Source organism: Pinus tabuliformis, chromosome 5_1, assembly GCF_031772625.1.
Source record: "Pinus tabuliformis cultivar Carrire ecotype Pingquan chromosome 5_1, CPIR1, whole genome shotgun sequence".
Taxonomy (NCBI): domain Eukaryota; kingdom Viridiplantae; phylum Streptophyta; class Pinopsida; order Pinales; family Pinaceae; genus Pinus; species Pinus tabuliformis.
In genome coordinates, this window is record NC_142305.1 from 382,839,336 (window position 1) to 382,847,434 (window position 8,099).

The 8,099-nt window shown below is 33.6% G+C and overlaps 1 pseudogene; it reads right to left on the reverse strand.

The window, feature by feature from the left end:
- Positions 1-1,150: 1,150 nt before the first annotated feature.
- Positions 1,151-7,614, reverse strand: LOC149165042 (3'(2'),5'-bisphosphate nucleotidase-like; annotated as a pseudogene).
- Positions 7,615-8,099: the final 485 nt, after the last annotated feature.

Here is an 8,099-nt window from a genome sequence, read left to right on the forward strand (position 1 = left end):
CATCAGTCTGTATGTGTGTGTCTCATGTGGGATATTGGCTTTAAGGGTATCACTAGACTGGTTCTCTTCTCTCTCTCTTTCTATATTTGTCGCTCCAGTGCTATTATTCTCCTCTTTCTTCAATTCCCGCTTATCATCAATACTGAGTTCCTCTTCTAAAAATGAAAGAAGATACAATGGAGAGTATAAGATACAATGTGATGAACGATGAAATATAAACCGAAGTAGACTATATAGGATTTATACAAATATACCTCAACATCAGCAATGTCTGCCATTTTCCCCATAAATGCAAGAAATTCAAACATGTTTATTTAGTTGGGTAATAGTTCCCACTATGTGACTAGATGACCTTTATAAACAAAGAAAATAAAATGTCACCATAGAAAAGAACACCTTAGGAAATTAGTATTCAACCTTAAAGAAAATCCTAGGAACAATCATGCCAACTAAGTTACATGCTAAAAAAATCAAGTTGTAGATAACTTGTGAAAAAATATGGAAACAAAAAGACAACATGTAATAAATAATGTATGACAACTAGCTAGAAAATTGCATCATAGAAGAAAAAATGTCTTATGGTTATCCGTACATGTGGGTGGGTAACATGCCCCAATATGTCATGATCCTTAGGGTCTAGAGGAAGTAAATATCCTATTAACATAATGATAAATCTTGGAAATATTACATGGTGCACAGGGCCTTTTAGTCCCCTTGAGAAACACGGTACACTCTCGCAAAACCTACCAATACTACCACAATAGATAGGGGCTTATAGCCTGGCCAAGGAACAATAACATGGAACACAATCTTAATAAACACATGTCAAGATCAATTCCTATCACATTGTTAAAAATCTTACATAATTTATGAGTTGGTAGGTAGAACTACCTAGTAATTTCATCATTAATCAATAATTACATGAAACAATTTTTTCATCTAACCTTACAGAATAGCAATAAACATTCATCACAATAACATATTAATTGGTTTGAAATGTGTATCATTTTAACAATTTGATCCAATCACGCTGCAATAAAGAAAATCATAGAACACAATTATAATTCAATGAAAGTACCACATGGGAATAAGTAGTTGAAAAAGAACAATTCAAAAAATGCCTAGAAAGAATAAAAATTCTAGAATCACCTTAGATTATAATGCAACCAACTACATGATCCCAAATATTTTCACTATAGCCTAGATTGGGAAAGTGAAGATATAATTCTCCATCACCCCTTGTCATTGCTCCATATTTTTCTTAACTATCTATTCTAATTGGTGGTGCTTTTACACCCAGGATCTGTCAAGGATATTTTCATAGGAATATCACATTTTATCCAGTAAATAAACTACTAAACTCTATATTAAAGCAAATTGAAGAAAACAACTCAAAATCCTCTCAGGAAGGTTGTGGCCATGTCGTTAAATCAAAGAACTTTCAGTGCACAAAACTAGGTTCAAAACTACCTGAAGACATGTTACTGAATTAATGTGGCGAATAGAGTTATCTAAGCCATCCAACTGTGGGTGGAAGTCCTAGCAACATTGATGGCCCATGGTTGTGGCCTAACTCAATAGAAGAGGAAATATGCAAGTATTGGATGAATTTAATGTAAGAGACACCCCTTGATCATGGCCTCTAAGAAAAGGTATATCCCAACTCATTAACAAAGGGTAACTTTCCAAATGAAAAAAGGAATATCACAAGATCTTGAACTTGATGGAAAAATACCTTCACTATTGTAGCTGTTAAGTCATGCATGGAATGTGTTGCCTCGTATGATTCAAAGATAGATGCTTCTCCGAACTTTTCTATGGCACTTACATACACCTATGCAAAATTACATTAAATCAACTTCAAATATCATATGGAAATAAATCTAAAATATCAACTAGGTGTTAATATCAATCCCAACAAAAGATTATTCTTGGCTAAAAATGAAAGTGTTAAGCACCCTTTTAGGTTGTATAGAACCATCCAACGATTGCATAGTAGTGCCATCTCCTTTTCATGTAGCTAAAAAAAGGAAAAAAAATTGGATCATTTGAAGGGTGAGAATTGATGCTAACAGATTTCCAAAGAAAATTTGGGCAGGCCAACACACCCAAAATAACCTTTCCTTCATCCAATAAGCCCAAGGCTACAACATATTGGTCTCCTCTAATAAATATGAAAATAGGTTGGTCTCCTTAATCAAAATAGCAAAAACTGTAACATGAAAAAGTGTCGGAAATGTGCAATGGCTAACATATTGCAATACACTAGAAACTGGAATAATAAATGTAGACCAATTGTAAAAGCTTCACTAGAAATGCATTATAAAACTAGGAGAAGCTAGGTGCATTCTACAACCCAGTGTGTATGAGATTATAACATCCATGGGTAACACATGTAAATTAAAACAAAAAATAAAATTAAAATTCATAATGTCAAAAAGAAAATTTACATAAAATACCAAAAATATATTTATGCATGTGTATAAATCAATGTTTTCAAACTCATAATCAGTCAAGTGTCAACTTGGACTCCAACTCAGACTCGGACTTGGAACTAGTCGTGGGTCAGCTTGGACTCCCACTCAAACTCAGATTGACTCAAGTTGACCTGATTTAATTGACTAAAAAATACTTAAAATACTTAGGCACTGATTAAAAATAATTTTTAAATATTCCAAGCCGTTAGAGAAAAAATATATAAAGTTTTCTCATGCACATAACATGTAAAGTTTGAATATCTAACAAAAATTCAAAATGGGACTGATCAAAATACATGTCAACAACAAAATACATCATTATTCATGAATGGGGCTCTAAATTCCCTCTATACTCTAAAATCTAAAAAACATACTACATCCATATTTGTTTTTCTAGTCTTGTCTTCCTTAAATTCCACAAGTTGATTTTGTAGTTCCAATATAATTTGTTCAGTCTCCTCTAATGGGGATATGCCTGGGGAAACTTGGCCTCCTATACTAGCCAAGAATTCTTGCAACTAGTCTCCCACTCCCCACCCCCAAATGCATTTATTGCAATAAAATATTCATCGACAAGATCAACATGGATCCATGCAGGGTCTTTGACTCTCGGGGGCATGGTAAAATTCCAATATGCAAATTCAAATATGCAACATTGAAAGCCCTATATTAACTTCTAATATGAAAATTTGGGACTAAAAGCTTTAAAGTTCAAATTGGAAATGGGTTGAAAGTACGAAACTTAGGGTATACCTAACCAGGAAAAATCATTGCTCTTCAACTTTGCTCCAAAATCCACATGCTCAATAAGATAGGTCTGATTCAAATGGAGGCGTGGGGCAGGTCTCTTTACTTGGTTGACTAGGGTTAGTTTTCTGCCAGACTATTTGAGCCATGCTTTGACTAGTTCGACACCAACTGGGCCTCCAAACTAAATATATGGCTAAGTTGATATGGTCAGAAATCAACTCATCCAAGTTAACCAAGTCTAAGTTGACTTGGACTGCTTTTAAAAAATAATATATAGAGAGATAGATTCTAGCACAAATCCTTCTTAACTCTATGTCTTTGAAGCTTAAGAGATTTTCATTTTAAATCATTTTTGGCCCCACCTAGTCCTTAACAATCCAAAGTTAAGATGGACCTATGTTGGTTGATTAGTTGATGCAAGTAGGCAACATATATTAGACATTGATTCATAGGAAATTGATGCAACTTGAATAATAACAACTAACAAAGGTATGAACATCTAATATAGTGACTACAAGGTTTCTCCCTACAACATAAAAAAACAAAGACATGAAGGGAATATACAATAGATAGACACAAAGAGAAAAGCTGGTTTGGTGACCAAGAGAAAACTTGCAACCACATTTACAGAAGAAAAGGTAAGGACTTACAATCTAGATAAATCATATTATAGGTCCCTATCACGTTCTAATGGCTTACCCATTTGTCCCATCAATGGGGTCTAAAACCTAGTGCCAACCATGGGACCCTCCTTTAGATTTACCTATATCTATTGTTGCAAGAACATCTCTTGTTGCCAATGGAGAAATATCATAGGTACCATCATTAGAAAATTTTTAATTTACAAGTGTTGTAATGCGTTCCACCATATCTTGTGCAACATTCTTCTGTAAATATCCTAAATCCCAATAGAAATACACATATTTTAAGTATATTATTTGCAACTTAAAAAAATTATAGTTTGTATGCTGACTAAAGAAAAGAACATAATTGTTATTTTTTTAATAGAACTATGAAAGAAATTTCGTGCCGAAGGAAAAAATTTGCAAAAAAAATGTGGTTGCAATATGAACGTACCACATCGGAATAAGTAGCTGAAAAGGAAAGATTCAAAAAATGCTTAGAAAGAATAAAATTTCTACAATCACCTTGGATTACAATGCAACCAACTGCATGATCCCAAATCTTTTTCCTATAGCCTGGATTAGGAAAGTGAAGATATATTTCTCCATCACCCATTGTCATTGCTCCATATTTTTCCTCCTGACTATCTACTCTAACTGGTGGTGCTTTTACACCTAGGATCTGTCAAGGATATTTTCATAGGAATCTCACATTTTATACATTAAATAAACTTATAAACTATATATTAAAACAATTGAAGCAAACTACTCAAAATCCTCTCAGGTGGGTTGTGGTCAAGTGGTTAAATCAAAGAAATTTTAATGCACAAAACCAGGTTCAAAACTACCCGAAGACATGTTACTGAATTAATGTGGCCAATGGAGTTATCTACCCCATCCAAAAGTGGGTGGAAGTCCTAGCAACTTTGATGACACATGGTTGTGGCCTATCTCAACAAAGGAGGAAAGATGCAAGTATTGGATGAATTTAATGGAGGAGATACCTCTTCGTCATGGCCTTTAAGAAAAGGTAGATCCCAACTCAGTAAAAAAGTTCCATTTGCCAACTGCAAAAAGGAATATCACAAGATCTTGAACTTGATGGAAAAATACCTTCGCTATTGCAGTTGTCAAGTCATCTATTGAACTTTTTTCCTTGTATGATTCAAAGAAATATGCTTCTTCAGACTCTTCTATGGAACTTACACACACCTATGCAAAAGTAGATTAAATCAACTTTGAATAATAGATGGAAATAAAGCTAAAATATCAACCATGGTGTTAATATCAGTCCCAACAAAAGATTATTCTTGGCTAAAAATGAATGTGTTATGCACCCTTTTAGGCTGTATAGAACCATCCAATGATTTCACAGTAGTGCCAACTCCTTTTCTTGCAGAAAAAAAGAAAACCAATTAGATCATTTCAAGGGTGAGCACTGATGCTAACACATGTCCAGGGAAAATTTGGGTAGGCCAACACACCCAAAATAACTTTTCCTTCATCCAATAAGCCCAAAGCTACAACATATTGGTATCCTATAAGAAATCTGCAAAATAGGTTGGTCTTATTAATCAAAATTGCAAAAAGACTGTAACATGAAAAAGTGTTGGAAATGTGGAATGGCTCACATATTGTAGTACACAGAAAACTAGAATAATAAATTTACACCAATCATAGAAGCTTAACTAGAAATGAATTGTAACACTAAGAGAAGTTAGGTACATTCTACAACCTAGTGGGTATGAGATTATAACATCCATGGGTAACATATGTAAATTAAAACAGAAAATAAAATTAAAATTCATAAAGTAAAAAAGAAAATTTAAATAAAGTACCAAAAATATATTTATGTGTGTGTATACATCAATGTTATCAAACTCAGAATCGGTCAAGTGTCAACTTGGATCAAACTTGGAATTAGTCATGGGTCAACTTGGACTCCCATTCAGACTCAGATTGACTCAAGCTGATTTGATTTCAATGACTTGGTCTACTAAAAAATACTTAAAATACTTAGGTATTGATTAAAAATCATTTTTAAAATTCCAATCAATTAGAGAAAAAATATATAAAGTTTGCTCGTGAAAATACCATATAGAGTTTTAATATCTCACAAAATTTCAAAATGGAATTGAGCACAATACATGTCAACAACAAAATACATAATTATTGATGAATGAGGCTCTAAATTCCCTCTAGACTCTAAAATCTAAAAAACATACTATATCCATCTCTTTTTTCCTAGCCTTGTCTTCATTAAATTTCAAAAGCTCCAATCTAATTTGTCCAAACTCCTTTAATGGGGCGATGTCGGGGAAACTTAGCCTCTTATACCAGCCAAGAATTCTTACAACTATTCTCCCCTACCTACCAATGCATTTATTGCAATAAAATACTCATCGGTAAGATCAACATGGATCCATGCAAGGTCTTTCACTGTTGGGGGCATGGTAAAATTCCAATCTGCAAATTCAAATATGCAACATTGAAAACCCTATCTTAACTTCTAATTATGCAAATTTTATACTGAAAACTTTAAAGTTCAAATTGGTAATGGGTTGAAAGTATGAAACTTAGGGTATACCTGGCTGGGATAGACCATTGCTCTTCAATGTTGTTCCAAAACACCACATGCTCATTAAGGGAGGTCTGATGCATATGGAGGGGTGGGGCAGGTCTCTTTACTTCATTGAGTAGGGTTAGTTTGTTGCCAGATTGTTTGAGCCATGTTTTGAATGGTTCGGCACCAACTAGGCCTCCAAACTAAATATACAACCAAGTTGATATGGTTGGCAGTCAACTCCTCCAAGTTAAACAAGTCCAAGTTGTTTTGGACTACTTTTAAAAACTGATATATATAGAGATAGATTCTAACACAGATCCATCTTAACTCTAGATCTTTGAAGCACAAATATATTTGCATTTTAAATCCTTTTTGGTCCCACCTAGTCCTTAAAAATCCACAGTTACGATGGATCTATGCAAGTTGATTAGTTGATGCAAGTAGGAAACATATAGTATACATTGATTCATAGGAAATTAGTGAAACTTAAATAATAACAACTAAAAAAGGTATGAACATTTCATATAGCTACTACAAGCTTTCTCCTTGCAACATTAAAAAACAGAGATGGGAAGGGAACAAACAATAGGCAGACAGGAAGAGAAAAGTTGGTTTGGTGACCAAGAGAAAAGATACAACCACATTTACACAAGAAAAGGTAAGGACTTACAATCTGGATAAAGAACATTGCAGGTGCCAGTCACATTCTCTTTCCCCTTTGTCCCTTCATTGGGTTCTAAAACCCAGTGCCAACCATGGGGCCCCCCTTTAGATTTACCTCTATCTTTCATTGCAAACACATCTCCTGTTGTTAATGGAGAAATATCATAGCTACCATAATTAGAAATGTTTTAATTTACAACTGTTGTAATGTGTTCCACCATATCTTGTGCATCATTCTTCTGTAAATCTCTTGAATCCTAATAGCAATACACACATTTTAAGTATATTGTTTGCAACCTAAAAAAACTACACTTTGTATGCTAACTAGACAAAAGAACACAATTGTTCTTCTTTTTAATAGAAATATGAACTTTTCCTTGCCATAGTCAAACTTTTGGAAAAAAAACATTATGTCAATCTCAAAGAATGCACTAATATATTGAAACAACACCTCTTCTACAAGCAAGGAAAACAATCTCGAGGGTAGTTCCCCTGCAAGTACAAAGCTAACTAAAGCCTGAGAATCTGAGATCATTTAATAATAAAATATCTATTAAATTCAACTCTCATATATGATAGAAAAATCTATAGAACCCCTATATTAACAGCTGATGTGCAAAAGATGAGAATATAAAAAATACAAATGCTTCATCAAAATTCAACATCCTATAACAACGGTTGAAGTTCACAATCTCATTGGGCAGTCAACTACAAACTTCAGAAAGAAACATGTACATAAAACTCCTTTTCATACAACTCAAAGAAATAAATTATTGATCATTATAGTCAAACCTACAGATCTTCTTCATTTGTATTCTTATTTAGAAATTTTCAAATCACTTCAATAAGAACTTGTTATCTAGCATATTGAGAAAGTCAGATAGGAACTACCTTCTAACTATGGTAGACTGATGTCACAACAAATACGAGACTTTTCAGGATAGATGGTTTGTGTTTTAGAAAAGCCATCAAACACAATTATTGCTGAGTGTTATTGCCATTTTTCTTTTTGGGAGAAAG